This window comes from Contarinia nasturtii, unplaced genomic scaffold, assembly GCF_009176525.2.
Source record: "Contarinia nasturtii isolate CC-2019 unplaced genomic scaffold, AAFC_CNas_1.1 Cnas_scaffold_350, whole genome shotgun sequence".
NCBI lineage: Eukaryota > Metazoa > Arthropoda > Insecta > Diptera > Cecidomyiidae > Contarinia > Contarinia nasturtii.
In genome coordinates, this window is record NW_022197705.1 from 4,282,965 (window position 1) to 4,309,596 (window position 26,632).

The 26,632-nt window shown below is 35.4% G+C and overlaps 1 protein-coding gene and 1 long non-coding RNA gene across 2 annotated transcripts in view; one reads left to right on the top strand and one right to left on the bottom strand.

Annotated features, from left to right (window-relative positions):
- The window catches only part of LOC116337968 (epithelial discoidin domain-containing receptor 1), a 200,941-nt gene that overhangs the window by 87,672 nt on the left and 86,637 nt on the right, over window positions 1-26,632 (top strand). Inside the window, exon 4 of the mRNA XM_031762969.1 lies at window positions 11,997-12,006. The gene's annotated coding sequence lies outside the window, so the exon portion shown is untranslated. The remainder of the gene's footprint in view (window positions 1-11,996; window positions 12,007-26,632) is intronic.
- On the bottom strand, window positions 8,846-10,133 carry LOC116337969. Its single transcript, XR_004200836.1, has 4 exons — window positions 9,859-10,133; window positions 9,676-9,787; window positions 9,452-9,613; window positions 8,846-9,328 (listed from the first exon to the last, which is right to left on the bottom strand). It is a non-coding gene; the product is annotated as an uncharacterized LOC116337969 (long non-coding RNA).

Here is a 26,632-nt window from a genome sequence, read left to right on the forward strand (position 1 = left end):
TGTGCAAAAAGTAACCAAGAGAGCGATAGAGAAATGAGAAAATGGACATGTGCGGTAGTAACGCGATGGCTTCGAATGAATATTTTATGAGACTATTTGTTCTCACAATTTTCAGATTATATGAACGTGGTAGTGGTAGTGGTGAAGAAAATAGATCTTTCGAATGTTTCTGGTCAAATACAATGACTTTGCAAAGACTGCTCTAGGTCACCGGATGAATAGATATGAATAAATATTGGGTATCAAGTATTTTCTTTTTTGTGTTTGTAGCGTATGTGAAAGCGGAGAGCGTACACACGCAATAACTGAAGAGAGAAAAAGAAATTCCAAACACGAAACAATGACACGTGTATTTTCAGTTTTCATGAGACAAACACCAGCACACACACACAACCATTGATCTACAAATGGCAATTTTTCTTCTCTCATCTTTGCGAATACATTGAAAAGTCCTTTTTGTCATTTTAATAAAGAGCATTTTCTTTGGCTTTGTTCGCCGAAGGGAAAACGATTGTGCTTGAACGTTTACAGCAACCATTCCACGTGTGTATATGTGTGTTTTGCCTTCGCCAACAACAATGCGGAAAAAAGCTGTCAAAATAACTTATTATCTTCACGCCAATATTTTTCAATTATTTTCCTGTCAGGTCAGCGTTTGTTCGATCGATTGGCCACATTCCGTGAGCTTTACGAAATACCATTCCAAATTCAATATTTATTTTATATCCACGAGATAAAGCCAATCATTCAGATACATAACACACACACACCTGGATCCTCTGATTGCACGATTTAGAGCGACAGTCCAACACAAAGAATAAAGAAGAAGACAAATTCCACAATATTATTTCTGTTATTATTATTTCATTCGTGTCAACAAAACTGAAAGTAATGCCATACATGTGTAGAGGCATTTGCAGCGCATCAATGATGAGCGAAAGCCATTACGGGCTTTTCGAAAAAAAATACCGACTAGAAATGGTGAAAATTCATACAACTATGTAACCAAGAACAACAAAAAACACATACTTACACAAAAAAAAAAGTTGAATCATTCTGAGAGAAAAGGTGAAGTTGATGGAAATGTTTACATTTAGCTAAAATTCGATGAAGCGAACATAAAGTGAGTGTGAGTTAAATGACTGAAAATGGATATATGGCAAGAAAGAAAATACATGTATAATATTGAAATGGCAGCTCATATGGTTGGCAAGTGCCAATTTTTAACACATCGAGACACTTTTCTGTCCAGATCTCAACAATCTTCTATCTCTACAGCAGATCTATCTTTTTCCGCTTCATTTTTTTTATTCACTCAGCCATTTCAGCTATATCCTCGTGGATCAAAATGAAAAAAACCCAAAAGTTCAAAAAAAAAGAAGAGTATTGTTGCCAAATGCGGAAGGTGAACAAAAAGAAGCCATTTGTATCGAGAATATGTTAGAAGCATATATGTTGTCTGCATGGCAAAAAAAGGTATTTTGTTTATCTTTGGCGCAGTTTTATAAAAACAGACTATATGATATCCGTGTGCGCAGTTAGTAAACGCATAAGTTTAGTTTAGGTTAACTGATTTTTTTTCCCTGCTCAAATTAAAGATCCAAAAATGTTACCCTTTTTATACTTTTTCTATTTTCCGCATTCACCACTGAGAGCATCTCTGGCAATTTAGCCATTCGTTGTGATTACGTTGACGAGATCGGCTTGCCATTGTAATGATTGAATAGACAGCGAAGGGAGACAAAAACAAAGAAGCCGGAATGTTTTGTTGTGTAATGCGCTTTACGAGATACGGATGGTGTTCCTCGAGTGGTTTCCATTGAATGTGCAGTGGCATTTTTATTTCCGCCCACGATGTACACATATACTATTCGATCTCTCGGTAAAATTAAAATGGATGCACCGGTTTGGGGTTGCGAGTGTACACAACCAGATACGAAAAATGTTACGCACGTCCGGAATAACAAAAAAAAAATCGTGAAGCATATACACGCGTGCTTTTAAATGTCTGAGTGTTGCCACGTTGTTGTGTCGGCTGAGAAAAAAAATTCAAAATGGTAATTTTTAAAAAGCGAGAATGCATCAAAGACCCATTTACGTCGACTAACTTTTCGAGAGATGGAGTTTTGTACGTTGTTTTTACGTGTTCGTCGAGAGTTTGAGTTGTAAAATGTGCATGTAGGCATATTTTGTGATTGAAAACACACAAATTTGAATTTATCATCGCCAAATCACGATTTATGCGGTAAAAGTTACGTAAGTTAGCAAGTAGAGTAGGTGCAACCATTGAATTAAATCACTTTGAAGCACTTTGTTTATCGATGCGCATTACCAAAGAGAAGAGAAAAAACAAAACTAGGGGGGTGGAATGCCGATAAACCAACATGTCATTTGCATTGCATATGCAACATCGACAAGATTATACTTTCTTGTTTCTTTTTTCTTTCCTTCTTTTTTTTATTTCAACGAAAAGTCAATGGACGAAGAAAGATTGTTCTATATTTTTTATAAAGTATTTTTTTACCCTTATTTTGTGTTGGAATCGGTTCATTATTCGCTCATGTGCATTCCATCTTCGACTCCCTTCACGAACAATGTTTCAATGTTGCTCATACATGGTTTAATATGCGCCGATTTTTTCTTTTTAGATTTTGTTAGCATCATTCATGTTCATTTCATATACATCATATATATTATACAATGTCGAAAAAACGCAACAGCAAATAATATGCAACGGCCGGGAGTGGAAAATGAAGAAAAAAAGGATATATGTTATTCTTCAATGTTATTACTCGGTACTCGCACCGCAACCATTTTGATTTCGTCTGTATTTTTTTCAATTTGTTGGATGGTGAAGATAAGTGGATACGACGACTGTATAGACAACTAACGGCCGTTATGTTCTCTAAAGCGCACTCTTTTTTTTGCTCGTCTTTGCATCCCATTTTAACGTATGCTAGGGTGAATAGTTGATGCTATGACTTGGCTTGAATGTGTGTTTTATCTTTGAATCGTCTTTTTATATTTATGAGATTTCGATGCTTTAAAAACACATTCGATGAGAATTGACACTCATGCACACGTTCGCTCTTTCTATTTCTCTTCATCACTCCAATGTCGATACCGATACTTGACGTGTGGGTGTGTGGTGGTGAGTGTTTGGTAACAATAATAAACCAAAAGCCGGCACAGCACCGAAAGAACATATAAAAAAAAAATGGCCGATGATAAAAAATGAAGGTAGGCATAATAGCAAATGACTATAAAAGGTGGTTTTAAGCTGTTCAGCACCGTGCTATTTTCCATTCAAGTGAAAAATGAACATGAATTTTTCTTTCCTTATCGTCTTTTACCATCGCCATTCGAATAATACCCATGCATATGTCCGGATGCGCAAGTGAGCGGAATACTTTGTGTATGAGAGCGAGAGAGAGAGAGAGTGGCACCTGAAGAAACGAATATCAGCGATTTGCTTACAAGCTTTCATTTTCACCCCCACCACTCCCACGAAGAAGAAAAACAACAACATTTCAATACAAAACGATGAAATTGTGTACACCATCGACGACGCAACGGGAAGACCATTTAGATTTTTCATCGGTACTTTCGAACATATTCATCGTATGCCTGCCTACCTATTGTATCGTTGCATCAGAAAACACTGAACCGAACATAAAATTGATAGCAAAAAATCGATAAAAGTGTAGCTAACAAGCATTTATGTCAAACATTTTTTTTTCTTTTAACGAAAAAAAAGACACATTTATTGTTTGGTAACCTGCAGCTAAACATTGGCAGGACAAAGAAGAGCAAAAAAAAGAACATCTACATGAAATACGACCAGACATAAAGTGGTGGAGAAAAGTTAGGCACCATCAGAACAGCAACAAAAAAGGACACAATTTATTTACATTTTGCTATAAATATCGCCCACTATCACCAACAAATACATACATATTCTTGCGTACAATAAATGAGTTTTCGGAGCTTGGGCAACTCAGAGAGATTTTAGATATTTTCATAATGCGAAACAAAATTCGAAAAATCATTGATGGTGTGCACGGCATTTGACATTGCCTGATTATTTTTTCGACGTCAAAATATATATCAAGCTCTATCTTCGTACTCGGCACCGGTCCATTGCTATTTGTTGGTGCATATTGACAACAAATATGTTGTTCTGTTGATAAAATCATGATGTGGATACAAATGTGTGTACTTTCGATTACGTTAGAATGAAAACAAGAGACCCAGAGGCCCGTATATGCGAGTGTGAAAATGAGAGTTTGCCAAATCTATTGAGAGTTGCAAAGTTTCGCTGAACACATAAGCATTTCGATCGAAATACAAACAAAAATTGTCGTACAAACAAACTATGTGTGCAATGCGAATGCAAATAGCCAGAAAAAAAGCCACATTCTGTCACTTTTCCACCTATAAATTTTCGGCAAATGTTGCGCGCCACAAACTATCGCTCTCGCTTCCGCTCTCTCTTTTTCTCTCTTCTGGTCGCCTTTCTCTGCTTCTAATGAATGCGCTCAAAAGTGGTGAAAAAACTGGCGAGCACGAAAAATGAATTTCGGCATATATGTGCCGAATGTGGAGCAAAGAGAGCGCAAAACTCTCATATCCACCCGCTTGATAATAAAACTACCGACATTTATTGGAAATGTTAAAAGTTTTCCAATTTTATCCGAAATTTGTTTTTCGGTTTTATTATTTTTTGCATTTGGTTTCACATTTTTTATTTCTCTGCCATCGCACTCATTGGTAGTTCGTTTGCTCAATAATCTGTTCTGCTTCGCGTTTTCCAGCATATACCAAAAATGCCATTAATATTTTGTTCGATTTCCTTTTGAAGCTTTTGCACAACGATTCCCGTTTTATCAACATGCATGCGAACAACGCACATTTGGAAAAGTTCCACTGTGGCTGTGTATTCGTTGTGCCATTGTGGCATTTGCATCCGTCGAAGTTGATTTTGCCATTCGTTTTCATTCTCTCTCTTTCTCTTGTATTTTTGGCAATATTCATGCTCATGTTCATTTGCGCCAAATATTCCGTATGGGACGCAGAATTTTATTAGGCCAAAAAATGTTCAATTCCACTTGTCGTTATTGTCGTCGTCGTCATCGTTGTTGTTCGAAATGAATAGTTTTGTGCGGGTGTTCGAGGTGAATGTTGGTGCTTGACTTTTTGCATTATTCTCGTCATCGTCATTCGAATTAATGTTGGATGATTGGTTGACACAGGTTGTTATTTGGTAGGTTGGCTTTTTCAATTATCTTCAAACATGAAAATATGAACCGAACCGCAGGTACAAAAAAAAAACCATCGCCAATTCATACACGTGGAAAATGGCTTAAATAGAATTTTTATTTTCCATGTGTGTCATGTATGAGTTTCATAACAAAAAAAAATTCCTTGAAGTTTCTACTTCTTTTTTTTCGTTTCGGTTTAGTGAATTTGGGCTTTTTATTTGGGCCGCACTCATACACGATGGTGCTTTTTTCCATTTTTGGCTTGAATCGAAAAACGTGCAACAGCAGTTTGTTCGTGCTTAAATTAAAACATGAAAAGCCCCAAAGCAGAAAAACAAACAAGCATTCTCTTTCTAAGTGTCTATTGACAATCACATTCTTTCTTTCTCTTTCACTTAATTCCTCAAGTTGTGCTATGTTATAAAGCATGTAATTGCTATTTGAATAAATTTTCCATTAATGGGACGCATGTTGTTTACTTGTCTATTTTCTTGATATAATTGATGGGGTTCGGCATCGATTCGCAGTTATTAGAAATTAACAATATTCATACAACTTCAATATAATCTACTTTGAATCCATTGTGCGTTTGTTGCCATGTTTATTTGAATGAATTTCGATTATTCCGAAGTGACAACCATGATGACAACAATCAAATCAATGTAAGCCATTAATTAGAGTGAGTATGCTCATGTTGGAACAGTATTTTCTTTAATTTATTTATAAATTTGTGTGTGATGGCCATCGAAAAGTGGCGGAGCATTTGACACGACCGTCTTATCGATTCGGTCAACAAAACATTTCCACCATAATTCAATCAAATGATTTATGAACCAACGTGAAAACCATTGCAATCTCAATTGATTGTGTATTTTGATTGGGACGAACTCGATTTCTTTTACATATTTGATTTGTTTCGTTTTATGCGTCATTACTTTTACTAATTTCAAAATGTACCGCACATTATCAAACATCATTCAATGACATTAACTGAGTAGTTTATTGCTTTTTGCTAATTAAAACCTTTTAAATAATCTAAAACATTTGATATTAATATGCACAAGGAAGGGATAAAATACGGCATGAATGAAAATAAAATAATAACATTTCGAGAAACGAAGGGAAGTTCGAATGAGGAAAAAATATCGTTCAAACACTCTTAAAAAATCTCCATCAGAGAAAATGTCGTCAAAATATGAATGCAGGTGTTTTTATTTTATAAATAAAAAATGTAAGGTCCCACATCAAAAAATTGGTATCAATTTAAAAGAGACAAAATCATCTTTTTCTTCTTTCTGTGTTGTCTCGTTGAAACAGAGACAGGTTGATGTGACGCTTTAGAGAAATTGAAATATTAAACTGATATTAAAACATGGACGGTGTGTGACAACACATAAATATAGCATCAAGTGTATATGTTTGAATAGAAGTTCTACATCAAGCCTTCGTTTATTTTTCCCTTTATCGTTCGTTTATTCCGAAATTCACGTCAAAAAATTATTTTGACATTTTAATTCCCTGTCAGTTAACCTTAAGCTTCAAATCAATTTCGTATTTATTTCCTATTTCAATCCGAAGGGATATAAATTCCACTCTAAAAATATTGAAAAACAACAACATCATTGAATCGTACACACACATTCACACTCGGAAATAAAGTTTCTTACGATGTTTCTCTTCACGCGAGAATGGTTGTGTGAATGGACAGTTGAATCCCTGTGATCGTCGAAACATGTGCACGAAAATGAAAAATCCTCAATGGAAAAAAAATAAAACTGAAAAAAAATAAATATTATTCTGACCTTTTCTGACTGAATTTATCATACGAAAGTTGGTTGGCTGTTTTTCTGTCTCTGTCAACGATACTATCTCTCGTGCAAAGTAACATTACAATGTCGCCGTAGTGTCCAAACTCAACGAAACATTATAGTATTTTTCGAGCACTGCGGCCCGTTTCGATGCACCCATGTTGTATGCTCCGAAATATGTTTCGTGTCCCTGTTTTAGTCCATACCAATACAACACTTTTAGAGAGTTTTTGTTCCTATATTCCACCAAACAGTACATATACAGCATGTGCTGACGCTATTGTCTTAACGCATGATGCTTTCGTAAATCCCGTCCAACAAAAACAATTACATCAACCGAAAAAATGTATTTTTTGTGTTTTTTTTTTATTTCTTACTTATTCTTTTAGTCGTTCGGTGAATAAAACTGAACGCTTAGTATATTATTTGCTACTGACACAAGATTGCTGCTTTTGCCTAATGCTCGTACAAATGTCAGTTGTTGCTTTTTCCTCATCGCATTTTCAACAGCAGCGATTCTTCAACTTCTCCCTCCACCGCCGCCGCCACCACCACAAATGAAATGTACATTTCGGACGCGAAATGTTGCTCGACGACAAGGCGAAAAACGAATTGAGAAAAGTTCAAGTTGAACGAACAAAAAAAAAAAATGGAAAAAGTATGTATTTTGTTGTAAAGAGCTTATAATACCCTTTAAAAATGTCCTGTGTCCATGAAAAGCGACTCACACGTTATATAAAGTACATAAACACTGATGAATAAAGAAAAAAAAAATACAGTATAAAACGCATTGAAACTTAGAGCTTGTAGCGCAAATAATCATTTCGTTAAAATGGAGTTCGGTCGGACTGCCGAAAACAAAAATCATTGCTTAACAAAGTCGAAAAATGTTTATTTGAGTCTATCACAAAAATACATGTCAAAAACGTGAAAAGCGAAGCTATGGGCGACGCTATGAGAGCGTGCAGAATGCATAGAACCACAAAGACGGCGACGGAGACGTCGACAACGATAAAAAGAATACATGAAATATAAATATACAAATTCATCAACTATTTCACGTTTTCAACAGCAGCAACATAGACTCGTTCCATTCGGCTCGTTCGCGCTCGTGTACACAAGCGATAACATTTGAAATCAACGACTATAGCAGCAAAACGCACAAACGTAAATAAATAAATAGACCGAAACGGGAAAAAATTGCTCTCGCCGACACAAAAAAAACAACACACACATAGAAAAAAAACTAAAAAACAACGAATAAGCAAGGAGTAGAAAGTGTTCGTGACAGTTTCATATAATGTTGTGAAGACAATTATTTTAATGATTGCGTTTTCCCCAAAATAAAATAAAAATATATGAGACGTAGACAGAGAGCCGGTGAGAGAGAAAAAACAGTCAGGCCCGTAGTCAGATGTTCATGACTAAAGCCGAAAAAGTATAATATATGGGTTTTCTTTTAAAAATAAAGAATTCACCATAATTATTTCTCTTGATGCGCGATTCATAGGTGAAAAATGGTCAATTTACGTAACTGACAATGCTCACCTTAACGTTTTTGGAATCAATCGATTCAACGCATTTGATTTATGGAACAAACCACTTAATCAATTTTATGTTAAATAGATTGATTTATTTAAAAAAGAGGAAGATATTAAGTAGCCTTAGTAAATATCAAGTAACCATTGTTATATTTGTCCAATAATCCAATAATCAGTCTATACAAACTAGAAGTATTTCTCAATACTCAACAATTTTTAATTTAAATTTGGCCGATTTCTTTCGTGTATTTTGGATTTTATTCGTTAAGAGAAAATTACTCAAATCTATTCTGATTTTTTTTTTGCTTTGGTCTAAATGTGAGAATCTCTTTTTATCTTTTCTACTTTTTTATATATTTCTAAAAATGATCTTTGGAATGCTCTTCAAATTCTTTATCGTCCATATATTCCATGAGACATATATTGCATTTCCAAGGATGTTCCGGTTGCTCTTTTATTCCATAATTATGAAGAGTTATGTGCTTGTGGTGGTTTTGCTGTACTATAGTGTCATACGTACTGCATACATCAACAGCAACAATTTTTTTAATCATGCGAGCTCGTTTTTTCGAAGGTCCTTCTTCTTCCGAATCGGTCCACCTTCTTTTGTGGCTCTTTTGGGCCTCAAATGCTGCTTTTTTGTCTGGACTGAACATGAACATACTGCACTTACAATGAGATTTTGGACTCACTTCCAAGGCTATTCCTGTATTTTGTCCTGAAATGGATTAATCAAAAATAATGGATTTTATTTTTAAAAATTCGATGTTTTCAAAAGAGAAAAGTAAAAACTTCCAATTTTTCTTTAAATACTAGTCAATTCTACGTTTTAATTACTTACCCCCTTCAAGTTCTTGAAAATCAAATGCATCATAACCGTGTTGATTCATCAAATGCCTTTGTACCAAAAATCCGTCATCGGGTATATATTTGTTACGGCGGTTGATGCATAAGTTGCACGCATGGAAGTCGATTATGAACTTCAGGATAAATTAAAAGATTCCTGGAAAATATATTTTTATGATGATTTCCAATTGTTTTAGGTTATAACAAAATTCCTAGTACCCCCGTAGATCGATGACCTCATAAAAAACAGTATTTTCTTTGATTACTGCTCTAAAAGTTATAAATGGCCCCAAATATACATCGTTAGAGTCTTCAACAATACATTCAACGCCTTAAAAAGAGATAATTTTGAATTTTCAATTCCCTTCAAATATTACACAATTATATGTTTGAATAACTTACCCTCTTCAAATTTATATAATTGACCTTTAGAGTAACCAAGCTCTTGAAGTTTCGGTAATAAGGCATAGGACGAGCCTAAAAGTGTCTTTTACATGTATTTATATGCAAACGTCATTCTCTGAACTTTAGAAGAATCCCCCTACACTAATGTAAGAGGAACTAGAAGAAATGGTTTGTGCATTGGATAAATTTCCAATATTGTATATTAAATAAGACATGAACCACCACACATTTTCATTAGTTCGATGTTTATAGGATAGATACAGCGCCATTCAATGTCTATACTTGTCCTATGTAATAAGGCATCAAATTTTTTTTCGAAATGTTCCATTTCCCTTTCTATTTCCGGTTGATTTGGACTTGGAGTGTAGTATTTTTGGAAATAATTTTTTATATTTAAAAATTTTCTTTTGTTATTCAACATTTTCGTTCTTCACTTTTTCTTCAAAATTAAACTTTATTTGAAAATTTAAATCAATTCACTGAAATTTGATTTTATCACGTAATTCACAATTTTCTTGCTGCCTTCTATGATCTTCAAAATTAAATGAGCGAAATTCTATTTTGCATTTATTTATATATACAGTCTTTGCACGGCTTGATAAACAACTTTTTGACAACTATTTCAACGGTTGTCTGATATTTGGGATAATTTTTTCTTAAATATAAACTACGATTGTCTTAAGCCATCGTCTTTAGAATAACGCCCCCCATATAAAATCCTACCGACGGGCCTGAATCTTCGTGGTTTTTTTTTTCCGATTTCACTCCTGTTGTATTCGATATATTCGTAGATCGTTTTCATCATAACATTACAGAACGCAACATTTTCCACTAAACTGCTGAGCGAATGTATTATTTTATTGCATACTTTATACGTCGAAAGTCGAAAAAAAGGAACTCATTCCACGTACAACGTTACACCACGTTCACTTTGCATTTTATCACAGTTGTACAAATTCGTGTTCGTATTTTTCCTTTTTCTTGTTTTTATTACCGATAGAATATTTCTTTCTTTGTATTTCATTTGGAAAATTCTGCCCGTTCTCATATGTGAATCGATTTTAATTCCATAATTGTTTACTTTGAGAAACAAAAAGAAATATATGTGTATACAATTGTTACACTATTTGAAGAAACCACATAGAAAAGACCGAGACCTTTTTCAATACACAGAAAAATAAAGTAAAACAATTTCTTTAATTCATTATTGAGAATTTTTCTTTGGCCACTTTTCATGTCGTTAAAACGGAGTGAAAAAATGCTACATTGTTTGGAGCATGGTTATTCATGCTTTCCATTAGTTTCAGTAGAAAAATTGCTATAATTCATCAACAACTCGTCAGTGTACTTAAATTGGGAATGTAATTAACATAATGAAAACCATTTGCATGGATAATTTTAGTGAGAACAATATAATTCAAACTAGAAAAATAGAAAAACCACGAAGCAGCTGTACTACACATATGATGGGATAGATAGGCACACAGAGTACATATTACTCATGGACTCGTAAACTTTTGTTTGCAATGGCATAGAAAAACGAGAAATTGTCATCAAGCTACAGAAGGAACGGCTACAATTGTTCTATTATCAGTAGAATTTTGATCGAAAGCGGAGTCGCATGGTCGCCACAACCAAAAATATACACTTAACTTGGCTTCAAATATTCTGTCGTCATTAATTACCATAGATAATGACACGGTTTTTTTGTTCATTATCCGAATGGGTTTTTTGTTTGACCGTCTGTTATCACAACTTTGTCAACTTTGAACACTTACACATTTTTTTTCACAGTCGTGCTTGTTTTATTTACACTTGTTTTCGTGTATGTGTGTATATGTGTGTTTTTTGCAAGCACAAATGCTCGATTGTTGTAATTATGTGTAAATTACAATATTCGCTCTGTGATTAAAATCACCATGTAATTGCAAAACAACAGGAGCCCATTCGCTTTTCATTCTTCGTTTCGTGTTGAAGAGCTGTGCAGTGTGCACATACATACCAAAATCCGTACTATACTGATAATAATGCCATAAACAACATACTGTGTTCGAGATAAAAAAAAACATTTTACGCTTCTCTGCATTTTCATATTAATTGGAATAATTGCTTATGTCTCATTCTTTTCATTGCAGGCTCACTTGGGTATGTATCTATGATTAAAACACGACAGATTTCCCGCGGGTTCGAGATAGCACGAGCGAGAAAGAGAGAGACAAAGAAAGACATATAAATTTTGGCGATTAGCGTATTTCAGCAGCGTTAAACCGGATAATTGGCAATTAATCCATTGACACGTGCTCATTTCAAATCCATGTGAAACAAAATTTATGATCGATGCCACTCTTTCGCTTGTCTAAAGGTAAAAATGTAAATATAATGCTCATACATTTTGATTCTTAATCGTTGAAAATCGTTTAGGTAATGTTCAGGTAGTAACGTTTTATTGGCATTCGATTACCACCTTTTTATGCGAAAAACGAAGAGCAAACATTTTTGAAAGCATTGTGCCATTAAAATCTATTTATTTCTTGTCATAAATTCATTAGGTTTTGATCAAACATATTGCCGTGTACGTATGCAACTGACAGTGTAAAATATACCGCCTGCTAAGCAAACTGATGCTATACTTCATCACACTTGCACGAAACAAATAGATTAGCGAACGTGTACTGATAGCTGAGGCCGACACAGATAGAGAGAGAGAGAGAGAGAGAGAGTGAGAGAGTAAGAGCAAAGATGAGAATCGATGTGAAAAATGTACGAAATGAAAGTGATTTATGAAAATTTCACGAAACGACGTGCAAAAGTGATGATTTTTGATAGTAGTATTAACGGCATGGCGAAGAAAACCACCCAGCTAAGCCTCGTCAAAAAATAAAAGAAAAAAAAATGAAGAAGAATAGAGAACCAGAAAGCGAAAGCCCCAAGCGGCCATAAACAAACAAACGCACTCCATTATTTTCGAAAGAATATTAATTTATCATAGATGGTGGCGAGAGCGAAGAAAATATAGAACAAACACATCTATGGCGCGTACATCGGCATCTCTTTTTTGCCAAACGATTGTGTTGGCGCTATAAAGTGACTAATGGATGAAAACAATTGCAATAGCAGCGAAAAATGTCTTTGTCGCAAGAGCATCGCAAACACATAAATTGAGTGGATACACTTTTCGCTCGGCTTCTTCGGAAATATGATACAAACAATCTTGCTCACTCACAGTCACAATTCGATGTACAGAATAGGTGTGTACCTGTGGCTATATGGGTTTGATACATGCAATGAAAACAATGGCACACTGTGAAAATTGGAAAATATTGGCCTGCAAACATTGGTTCACTTTTATTTTGCCTCTTATACAGCAATACAACACCTTTGTTCGACGATAATGTGCACATTTAAGAACAGTCATAAGCCAATCGCATATGTTTTATTTATATTGAAATTTATTTCGATATTTATTTTGGTTGGCATGGTGCACTTGAAACGGTACTTTTTTATGTGTCATAAATTATATGGCAAAATCTTCCCGAGTTGAAGTCGAAAAATCGTTTCCATTTCATCCCCACCGCATTCCGCGAATGTCTTCATTTTCAGTCTTTTTTTGACTTCACCCATTACACAGTTACCAAAATATTTTTTCGTAAAACAATTGAATAGCACGCCCATTCTTCATCGAAACCCCCTCGCAATCTCAGTCCATTTATTCAGTTTATATACGTATAAACGGCAATGATAATTATTATAAATCATCGGTTATTATTCATGGCGCTGTTTTGCTTTACTTCAAATGGCATGATCGTTCGGCGTTAATTGAAAAATATTCAAATTTCTATCTTTCGTAATACCGATTATTATTATTATTATTATCGAAGACATTTGAAGCAATCTTTTCAAATTACGAGCCGGAAAGATGACATGCCACTACACCGAACAATGGACGCGACAAACACTTCAAGAAGTAAAATTAAATTGAAAAATGAAATATCAAAAATATGTGCACCCATTTAAAAGTGGAATGCTTTCCTTGTCATACGACCACCGCCGCCAAAAAAAAATCGAGCAATATGCTCATTCTCGTTTGATATGAATGGCGTGAGTCTTTTTTTTTCCAGAAAATCCTTGAATGTAAAATAAACAAACTTATTTTATGTAATTTGAATGGAGTGCAAAATTCTTCAATTCATCGTTAGAAAATGTGTTGTATGGTTTGGCGCGCCTTTTGCACATCGACTATTCCACTTCAGAACTGTGAAAGACAACACACAATTGAAAAGTGGTTCAAAAGATTTTCAGCATTCATGAATGCGGCGGCTTTTGGAAGTTTGGAACGAAAAGAAAAATAAAGAGAACGAGGCAACTCTCAGGCTCTTTAAGTTCTTGTTTGAATCCGGCTAAACGGAGCGAATTTATATCAGTGAACGAGTAAAATGCATATTTTCCGTTTGTCAAGACCAAAATGAGGTCGACAGAGCTCTAACAGAAGATCATTTCATATGAAAAAAAAAAAGATTTAACACAAAATATTGTGAGAATAATCACACATCCGCCATTTCATACATATTTTCCTCTTGGTTTCATATAAAGCGTTGCCATTTTTCCGTTGAAAACCACTACTTTTATCACATTCCATTCCATCACACCCACTCTCACCCTTCCGTGATGCATGCAGCACACCCAGCTCACTTATTCATTGCGCCGTTGCATTCTAATTCTGTTGCAAAAGAATATTAAACTATTAAATTTTCCGTTGACACACTAAAAGAGAGCGAAAGAGCAATGCAATGCAAATCTCCATTGGGACAACGACCACAATGAATGCAGAAAATAAGTGAAAAATGCAAAATAAATTTTTGTCATCGTTTATATTCAGTCATTCATGCACTCATACACACAGTAAGAGTTAGCTCAAAATGTGAATATTTTCTCAGTTTTTTTGTTGGTGTTGTTGCACAACAAAACGCGTTTGCAAATGCAATAAAGGATGATTATTGAACGGATGCATAAAAAATCTGCTGCACAATGCAAAATGTGTATGTATGTATGATGCAAATGGTGAAAATGCGAATGAGAGCAAGAGAAAAATGTTGTACAGCCGGATTTGTTGATTTTGAATGTGCCAAGAGAGCGGCCAAAGTGAGCGGCAGATAGACAGGGAGAGAAAGGCGAATTATGCATGTGTGTTATGATTTAATGCTATGAATGCAAATGCAAACCACTAGATAACGTTATTTTCCATCTAATTCACTATGAAATGCGTTTGTACACAAATAGAATAATGTTAAACAGAAAAATTGGAAAATGCACTAAGGCGAATGGGGAAATAGAGGACGAATAAAACGAACCATGCTACGAATGAGAAGAGAAATGCGGTTCATTTCATGTAGAAAATGACTTGAGGCCACACAAATAAGATTTTTATTTTTATGATTTGTTGCTTTCCAATCATTAGGGCTGAACTTGATTCACATGTCCTCGTCTCCCTTGTTGATCTCCATGACACATTACCGCTGAATATGAGTGTGTGTGTTTTATCATTGCATATAATGGTTGACGACATCTTTTCTCAGCGGTTTCTTTGTTTTTATTTTTAATTTTTTAATCAACGTCCGTACACAAACGGAGCGGAACAAAATTATAAACTCAAGCGCATTAACTTTGTAGTTAAAAAAAAGAGAAAATTGCTCGCAAAAGAATATTGTTTTATAATTTCATTTCGCCATCTTTTGCTTGGGAAAAAGCGAGATTGAATTTGCTTACATATTCATTCTTTTGAAAGCGACGAATGACGATGAGTGCCAGATCATTGAGCGTTTTGTTTTCGAAGTCACGGTAAATTATTATTTATTCCATTCATGCAGAACGACGAATGTAAGTAATGAAGCGATCGAGTGAAAAATGAAAGGAAAATGTTTGCAACTATCCAAAGCGAAATTGCATTACACGCCCCGCTGAAAAGCAATACACAAAAAAAATTACTGGCCAATGGTGCACTGAGATGTTGATAAATTGCAATGAGATGATTCGCTCCCACTATACTAACATCGATGTAATTTTTTTAATTTTATAATTACTGGGTTATACTTTGGTTTCGCGCAACACCGAACATTTAACATGGAACAGTGAAAAAAAGTACGAATGAACAAAAAGAACTAACCCATATAACTTGGAACGTTGGTGTACCTTAATATGAACCAACGAAGAGATATTGTAGCGACAGAAAGAATAAATAAAAATCAACGTAATGCAATAAGGAACTGTGAACAGAGAAGAAATAGAGAAAAAAAACATCAAACTCAGAAGATACGAACTCTTACAGTGAACCAAGTAAACAGTGAAATAGAGAGCGCCAGCGAACATGGAAGTGAAGAAAGTGCTGTTAAAAGTGATAAGCATGGTTCGTTCGCTAGTCACACTTATCTTTCATTAGTTTCTAATTATGTAACTTGAACTATGTGTGCTTGTGAGTGAAACATTCTAGATGTTTTTTTTTTGTTTTTGTTGTTCTCGGTGCATACGGTACATTCTGACCATTCTTCCTCAGTTTGTGTATTTAAGAAATTGGAGTGCATTTGTGCTTGGCAATTTCTTGAATTAAACCGGCTCACGCACAAATAAAACCAATTGCAAAATGTTGCAATCCAATCGAAGGAGAATTTTGCGGAAAATCAACAAATTTTCTTCGCATTTCGATCGAATTCAAACACTTTTCGACTCTCGAACTCGTTCTCTTTCTATCTCAATTCTCCATTCTTGTGCATGATTTTTTGAAGTGTGCAAATTAAAAAGAAGAATATATAGAGAGATACTAATGCTCAAGCTGTTGTTCGAAGAATTGAGATATATGGTGAGAGTGTCTTTATAGTTTGCAAGACGATAGAGCCCAAATCAAGTCGACGGTTCGCAATGCGCGCTGACATTGTAAAAGACATTTCTTCAATGAAATGAACCAAGAGTTTATAGAGTACCAGAACATGTGTGTGTGCCTGTAGACCGACACCACACAATGATGTGTTCGATGGTGAAAGAACTTTTTCGCCACTTCATTCATCAAGCGATGCTATCACCCCCGATCGAACAATGTTTCGTTCATGGAATTTCATTTAGTTGATGTGCCCATTTCAGAAAAGTCAAACAACCGAAGAAATCGAACAACGTAAACGAAAAACCGAAAAAAAAATCATTTTGTTGAATATGTGTGCATGTGGTTGCGTTGAGTTTTTGCAATGGGTTTCCATTTTATATCCCATGAAGTTACAAAATAAATATTTTTAACGCGTTCTATTCACTATTTTTCTATCTCGCTCTCTGCCCTTGTCTCCGAATAGCTCGAGAAAAAACCCTGGAATGCCAACCGATTCGGTGGTGGAAAATAACAAATACAATTTTCGTTGAAAATAGATAAATTGTCTGCAACAGCGCAAATAGAGAGAAGTTAAGAGTAACACTGTGGCAGTAGCTAGTGAGTAGAGTTAGTCGCTTCACGCCAATACACTTAGATATCGGGGATCCCATTCTTTGGTCATACATCTGATATATATAACACTCAGACATGTAATTTCTTTATTTGTTTCCCATCGCATACGAAACAATGCGACTAAGTTGCCGGGCGATACACACAAAGTGCGACAAAATGAAGAAGAAGTGGCAGCTGGTGAAAAAATGCCAACAATTTGTCTGCAGTCACATTCAAACGAAAGCGCACACAGTTGATTGGACCCAAAGCAAACGAAACCAACTAAGTTAAAAGTGAACGAAGCAAAAACGAATTGACACACAACATTACATTTGACAACAGAAACAAACTCACACAATCACACACAAGCACACACATATATATAAAATGACAAAAGGCATGAAAAGTAAAAGAACACAGAGAAAAAAGAATACAAATCGACGGAATCGAAAGCGAAATGATAAAAGAAAAGCGAATAGAATCGGCCAAAACTGAAAAGTCACCCTCTCGTTTATGGCACTTTTTAAACCATTATCAAACATTCTTTAGCTATTTTCGATGGTGGTGTGAATGTGTGTTTTTTCGACTTTGCCTTCTTCTGTTACTTGATGGCATTACTTTTGAAATGCATATGGAATATGGAATGGAATGCGTATGTTTGTTACACACTTGTTCGATTTCAGTTGTTTCGTGGCTACGAGCAATCGCATAGACACAGTTTTATTTGCAAAGCATCATTTTCCACATATCTATGGATTCCTGACACTTTTCAACTTTTGTTAGTCGCAATTTTTTTTATATCCTCAATTCTCTTTCTACAACACTTTTAGCACTTTTGATGAGTTAATGTATGTGCGTGATGAAAATGGGGGGATATCCAATGTGGGTGTCTTCGTGTTGATGTTAATGATCCGATCGCCTTGAACACGAATTATTATGTGCAATTCGAGACTGACATATGAGGGTGCCAAAGTCGAAAGATACAAGAGTTGAAAGCATAAAATGATTGAATTGCGAATGATCGAGACATGAAACTTGCTTCTATGCTTTCACACACATTAGTCGTTTGATGGAATTCCGTCACATAATCACACTCATGTCATTAAATTTATCAAAACATTTTTGATGCCGTTGTTGCTCAAATAATTTTCAATCGTTTCCCATGTTTCCAAAGAACCACTTGTTCTTTGTGCATGTTTCATTTCATTTGTCATTATGCCTTTCATCCGTTTTTCTTCGTGTCAATCGAATTGCATTCATGTTTTATGGAATACGAATGGAAAACAGCGAGAAAAATATTTCTCTCTCTCTCTCTCACTCACAACTCAGATGAAATCGATGTTATTTTCATCTCGTATGCTGCGTGTTTTTGTGTCGTTTTCAAGGACTCTAAAAGGCGTTTCAATACATTAACATTGTCAAAGCAACAAGCGAAAATGGAGTTAATTTTCTTTTGTGACGAAGGCAAAATGCAAGAAAAACCGAAACACTGTCGATGCTCACTTTCTCCTAAGGAATTCCGACATGCGTTGCGCGCCTCCGTTATCCTCGCATTCTTTTCACCATCCGAACCCCAAAATATAATGTTTCGATACACCGTACTATTCAGTCATTCACCATCAAATATTTACATGTATGGGCAAAGATGTCGAAGACAAGACATGCAGCAACATAGCAGGAGAAGAAGAAAAAATGAAAATTTATTGATGCCAAAAAAAAGACAAGCGTATAAAATGAAAACTGACAGAAAAACCTCGGCAAATACCAAAAACAACCAACGATCTCTCACTATGCCATAAAATGAACAAGCATTCGGAAATTTGTCGAAAATAATTTCTATTTTTTCTTCAACTCCTCTCCGACCAACTGTAATGACGCGCATTTACCACTCACCATCAGGCCGAAGTGAAGATTCAAACGTCGACTCTCGAATACATGTTATGATTTTCGTAAATTTTCTCAATTTTTTTTAGTCGTTGTCGTTTGTCGACTTTAGTTGCTGCTACTGCTCATTTCCAGAGCAAAAAATAAAGAGAAAGAGACTCATTTCGCCGAAAAATAGGTTTCTTTTTCATCTTTCTTTCACTTTGTAGTACTGCGTTCGGATTATTGTTCAAGTCACGTACAAATGTGTATACATGGCTTCATAACTATATACGTGTGCAATTCGTCGCTCGTATAACACTTAGCGTCATGTATTACATAATATAGATTGAAATTCTTTTTTGTTGCTGTAGTTGTTGTTGTTGGTTGTTATTATGAAAAGTCGTTATGGGAAGGGTTTTTCCGATCGATAGAAGCATTTTGAGCTGTTGCAAGCATACGCAAAATATACTATACGGTATAATGTACATTTATTATTTAATTCACGGTTTCAATGGGAGAAGAGTTCATATTTTGTGCAAGCGAAACGGTTAGTGAGGTTGAGTGAGGGAGAGTGAGAGAGAGAGAGAAAGAGGCAAAAGGGCATTCAGGATATAAGATTCATTTCCTGTTCACGTGATTTTTCCCCTGTCATCATTATGCTCCCATTCACTTATAAATACCCTTATGTTGAGTATATGAGCACATTTTTTCTCGTTAAATTTTCGATTAAGTTTTCGTCGCTTAATGGACCGCGTGCAGCTGCCAATTTTGCTACACACATTTTTTCGACATTCACATTTTTTAATTAATTATGACTATATCGCTAAAGAGTGAGAATCGAAAGAGAGAGAGAGAGAGAGAGAGAGAGAGAGAGAGAGTCAATTGCTTGTCAACGTAAATTTTTGTAAAGTGAGTGGAGAATGAGTTTTGGCAAATGTGAATGAAGCGGACAAATGTGCTAGTCAAAACACTAGAGGTAGAAAACCAAAGGTATACCACTCAATCACCGCAGTAAATGCTTTGCTTCAATTTTTCAGGAAATTTTCCACTGAATCATCCACATCTCATGATTGGACGAGTCATTCATTTAGCTATTAGAAAAGTTTGATGGTAACGGGTCATTACTTCAAAGCATCATTGAAAATGCTTGAAAAGTCAAAACTTGAAAGTTAATGAGATCATTGTATCCGAAACTGGAAAAGGTAATCTCATATAGCAGTCAACAGACACTCACACTCTTAACGTCTTTCTTTCTCTCTCAAACACACACACTCTTTTTGTTCTTCTCTCACTCGGTGGTAGAAGTTGAATAAGTAGAAAAAAAATTGCAACAATTTTGCTGAATATTTAACATTGCCTTCGGACGCATAGCTTTTGTGGCTTTCGTATTTCCTGTATGATGTCATGAAAAAATAAACAAGTTTTCTGCTTAAAACCCCGTTGCTTCCGCTCCATGAAGAGGAAATCATCGAATTAATTCCTTATGTGCATAGTGTTTTATTTACCGTGTGTGTGTGTGTGGGATGTGTTGTTGTTACCTTGTTGTTAATCTGATCCCCGATGTCTACGCGCTCGGCTCTCTCACATTATGCACACATATACAGCCACAACGTTTGCTTGGAAAGCAGTCGAAGCGAAGCTGGGAATTTATAAACACATTTGCATGCATCTGCATTCTGGAATATAAAATGCGGTACGGGGATTTTGCAATGGGCATGTGTGTATGCGTGCTCATATGTGTATATATAAATTTCGCAAATAGTTGCATCAGATCGGCTTTGAACTCTAATTATGGCCATTGTGTATTATTCAAAAACACTTCCGATTATAAGCTCTCGGATTATATTGTTCTTCACTTAAAACTTCAGTGTGTAAATGTGTTTCATTTTAGTGCGTTCCACTCCCTCACATCGAAATTCCCAAGTGCATACATGAAAACTTCCAAAGCAGAAAATATCCAACATTGTGTGCAACAAATCCTTTAGTTAACAGCTTCTATCGAAGCTGCTGAAGAAAAAATTTGCGATTCTATTAGCAACTGAAACATAATATGAATACAACGTTGTTATATATGTTGGATTGGCTATATTGTCATCACAATAAAAGTCGCTTTGCATATGAGATGACAACAAAACTCCATATCAAGCATATACAAACGACCGAAAGAACGCCAGAGAACTACATCTCATTTGATGACGACCATGTAACTTGTCGAGCTGCTGCTGTTGATCTGTCTTTCATACATTTGCTTTGTATCTATTTTACTACGTGTGTATGCGAATATTTGTATAGATCGTGTGTCACATTTATAATCTTTGGAACGATGTTGAAAGTCGTTGGCAGATAAATTCAATCGATCCGGAAAATGAAAAACATGCAAAAATTGTTCACATTCTATCCCTTTCTCCGTCTCTGTCTCTCTTTCGATGTGCGTTTCGAAATGTTGGCCGAATATTGAAATAAAAATGCAGTAAGTGTCATCTTCATCGCAATCACGTACAAAACAATTTTTTTTTTCATCAAACGTTGATCCATCCATGGGGACGATGATTGGACGAATCGATCGAAATTGCATTTATGGACGAATTATCAATTTTCGTACATTTTTTTTGGATTAAACTACTTTTCTACTTTGCATCCCTCTCTGTATCTCGTCGTTCTCCCCATTTTTCATTCAAAAAACATTTTTAACCATTAAATTTCGAAACAAGTTTTTTTTTTCGTTCGGCATTCATCATTTGGATTTGCGTGTATGTTTTATTTTCTCTCTTTCGTTTGTTTTAAAGCTAAGCTTCAAATGGATTTCGGATTTTGTTTCTTTTTTTACCTCTGGCATCAGTCGCTTTTGTGATTCAATTTTAGCCAAGCATCAAATTGCACAAAAAACGAATACAATCCATAAAAGTTGTTAAAATTGAAACACACAGACCAGACCGAAAAAACACCGAGGGGAAAATGACAATAAACTTTAATAAATCCATATTTTCACATCATAAGGTATTCTTTTTGCTCTTCATCCATTTATCCAACAGTTTTAAAAAGGTGTTTATTCTCTTTTTTCCTACACATCACAGCAAGTTCCATTATTATTTCTCTTTGCTTTATTTTTTTTTAACTCCTACCTGTATAAGCATTTGTGAATTATTAACACACCACACTGATATTCATTCATTAGCTTATCTCATCGATGTACACAACGTTCATTGCATGCATATGAAGCACACAGACACACATAGACAAAGAGAGATAGAGAGCTCTTAATTTGCGAAGCCGCAGTCCACCACGCGCCATGTACTTTAAATGTGCACATTTTAACCATAAACTATATCACGAATGGCGGCAGCAGTGGGGACGAATGACAGTGGAAATTATAATCGGTCAAATCCCATGCATATAAAGCGCTTAACAGGAGATTTATTTATTTTTTGCTCCATGAATGATGCAAGTCTTAAAAAACGCCACAATAACTCTATCGCTCACACTATACTTTTTTCTCTTTCTCTTTTTCTTCGCTTCATTTTGTATGTTGTCCTCAATAGCAATTGTTCAAAGCGACAATGTGTTACTCGTACTGTAATTGTTTCGATGCAAACAATATCCTCATTGAAAGTACAAAATGGAATGGCACTTGAGATATCAAAATTCAGGTAGAATATGCATTAACAAATAATTGAAATCAAATCTTGCAAGTATTTATGTTATAACCAAAAATGCCAGAAAATGAGCGCAATTTTGATGTGAATAATATATTTGCTCATTGGGATGCTTCATTTGAGCCTTGAGACTGCATAAAGTTTCTATTGTTTGGCGTAATATATTTCGATACAAACCACTGACGATGAAGAAAACGGAAGAAAGAGAGAGACTCCTTTTCGAATTTGTTAATATTCAAAATCATACTGCAAATGCAAACCATAAAGAAAGAAACTTTATCCATTTCACGTTTGTGCAATTCTTGCATTGTTTTGAATGAGCCGAGTTTTCCTTTTTTTTCTTGTTTTGGCTTTTCTTAAAGTTGCCATTGTACATGGGCTTGATGATGATTCTATGTACATCTTGGTTAGTTGAATTGCTTCTTGTCTTGCTTGATCGTCTTTTGGTTTACCGTCTGGCAACGAACGAACCATATGCATTGATGATGGTAGTGGTGGCAGTAGAAGTGGTGGTTTGTTCATATCAAAAATGTTTGCTTACTCGCTCACAACAATAATAGTGATAATTCCGAATGAGAGAAATATGCATAATATTTTATCACCATTATAGTTCTTTCTTTAAATCGTCATCTCTCTTTCCATGCCTCTCCCACTCTATCCTCGCTTCATTGCTTGGCACTGGCTCATATTTTCGCATTCAGTTTGCATAATGTACAAAGATATCATTTCGAAGTTGTATATAGTTGTGTATTTCGATGCACTGAAGCAAATAACAATCGAATATTGCTCCAATTTGAACAAGTGAGATTGAGATTGAGTGTATGGGCTACATGGCCATACACCCATACACACCAAACGATGTGTCTTACTTTTGCAACTCGGTTGCTGTCATCTCATTTATTGTTCAATGTTTTCAACATATTTTGTGTGTACGGCATTCTCAATTCTGGTTTCGAATGAAAGTTCTCTCTTTCGAATTGAACGGAAACTTTTTCTCTATTCGGCCAAAAATGAACACACAACTCAGCTTTTGAAAAGAAGAAAAACAGAGTTTGGAATGGAAATAAACCTCTGTGGCTTTCAGCAATGTGTGGTTGCTATATAGATATCGAAGAGTTAATACTATCACAAACGGCCAGTCGACAACATACAGTAAAGCAACAAAAAAAAAAGAAAACAGAGAGAGAGAGAGAAAATAATGAATAAAAAACAACGCATAGAGAGCTTGATTCAAGCACGGATAGAGTTTATATTTATGATGAGATTGTGTTTGTGTGAGCCCCCACGATTTGTTTCGTTGTGTGTTGATGACGATGAATTTCATTTAAGTTCATAAGTCTTTCATGTGCCAGATGTAAAATTAAAGCCACAAAATTTTAACTAATCCCACAGTCGGTGCGCTTGCTTTTGCGCTCCCTTTTTCGGACAGTTTTTCCCAAAAACGTACGGCACAGAACTTTGGAAAATGTTTTGCAAACGACCGAAATTGTTGGCATATCATGAATGAGTGAGTGAGTGAGTGAAATAGAGGCAGAAAAAAATAGCAAGAGAAAGAAGAGGGTAAATGCCATGACCAAACGAGAGAATATATGAAAGGAAAGACGAGAAAAATATACTTTGATTTACTATGAGTTTGATGCGCAACCAGAATGTATGTATTTCGGGCCAACAAGCAAGCAAACGTTTCACACATTGGTCCAGTAGCTTCAAGCAGAAAAGCTAAACATTAATCACAGTTTATTCGGGCGCTTTTTTATTTTTTGTATCGTCCAACACATTAACTCAACTGTTCTTATCATTTGATAGCAGTAAACATTGTTATGTTAAAGTCACTATCTCTCTCGCTCTTGTTTATTATTTAATATCCAATGCGTTGCACATCTGCCAACTTGCCTCAAAAACGCTTTAAGCTCGTTCAAAACGAATGTGTTTTAGTTTATTGAAAATATTATCTAAACATTCAACAACAATAATTGTAATTAATATACTCGAACCGTAGACCCAAGCAACGAGATTACCTAAATACATTCCAATTGGTTATTCAAGCATCCAAAACATAATATCCCACAGCTAAATGTACGTACTATATCACTCATGTTGATATTTATCAATTTGGCCTCTACATATATATATAATATAAAATCTGGCATCAAGCTTTGCAGCTTTTGTTGTATTCCCTCTTTGAGTGTCTCATTCCCTTTTTCGCTCGAACTAAAACTATAAAACAATCGATGGTCATTAAAGTTTTGACCACAGTATCGACGATAAATACAAAAAGAGCGAGCAAGAGAGAGAGTATTTTTGTGTAATTACAATGTTGATTGCGTGCTGCAACACACATGCACATTCAATGGTTCGTCGTTAATTTAAAGTAACACAGCATGAATGGACATTTGAGGAAAAAGTCGAAACTTACTGTTTTAAATGGAATTTGGTGGTCACAAAAAGCGGCAGGTGACAACGACACACATGTATAAAATTCTTTTTCCGTACATCGTTTGAAAATCGATGGGGAAGCGACGTGCGTTTAAAATATATAATCGAAATTGCTGCATTTGAGAATATTTTGGTACATATTGTTGATTAAAATCAAACGATGAACTCGCTGCGAATACTCTCAGTTCTATGCACCCAACACTTGTGGCTAATCGAAAAACAAGTGCGTAGTCAAAAGTGGCATACACAATTCCGTTCCGTGAATCCATGCATATATTAATATGAATGCCGATGTACGCGATTATATTAACTGATCAAACATTGATTTTTGCAGCATTTGCATGAATATTCGAACAAAATAAGCGTACGTACGGTGGATGAATGTGCGTGTGTTTGGGTTGTGATTTTGTTCGTGGCAAATTGGTCCAAAAATTCGATAAATATGCTCGTTTATTGCGATAATCACATGCTGTGAATCGAATGGATTTTCCCTTTTTATCGAAACAACCAATGATTGAAACATTTTGGCCGAACGAATCTCATCGTCAACGGTTTGAGGCAACTTTGAAATGTTCATTCGATTTGTGGTCAAACAATCTCCACTGGCGACGAGATAGAGATGATCCCTTTCTCGGGCACATTGAAATCGTGATGATTTACCAAATCAAAAGTCATTTCGTTTTGTGTACGATGCAAAAACAAAAGTTGTGACCTTTCAACTTGTTCGTCGATTAATAAAAATTCGAAGACATTTCCGAATGAAAAGTTTATGCTATCTTATCTCTTCACCACTGACCTAAATTTCGAATGTGACAAACGGCATAAAACTTCGAACGATCCTATCATCACCCGAAATCATTATCAAACCCGTTTTTCTCAGCAAGCAGCGTAGCGATTCGTTCCTTGGGAAAATGGCCTTCTAATCGGTAGCAACGAAGAAAACTCTTTGCTCGGCCACACCACAAAACTGAATTTTGCAAACAGCTCGCAAAAGTTTTAATAATTATCTCTAAACTGGTGGGAGAGAGAGTGAGTCAATGTGCACATTTGGTAAAAATAGCCCATTCTTCTCTGTGACGACTTCTTTTTGTTTCGCTGGTTTTTACTTAAACCAATCTCGAATTGAGTAATACGAAATGTACGCACTGAGTTAGCGACCATAAAAAAATATCACACATACACACACAGGCGCTGCTCTCTGACAGTTGAAGAAATGCATTTGCAGAATATGCTGGGAAAACCCCCGCTTCCATTTAATATTCAAATTGAAAAATCGCTCTTTACGTTTTGCATCAAACATTTCATTTAACGGCGTGCTACACTTTTTCCAACTTTGCATTTTATTTCACTTGTTCTA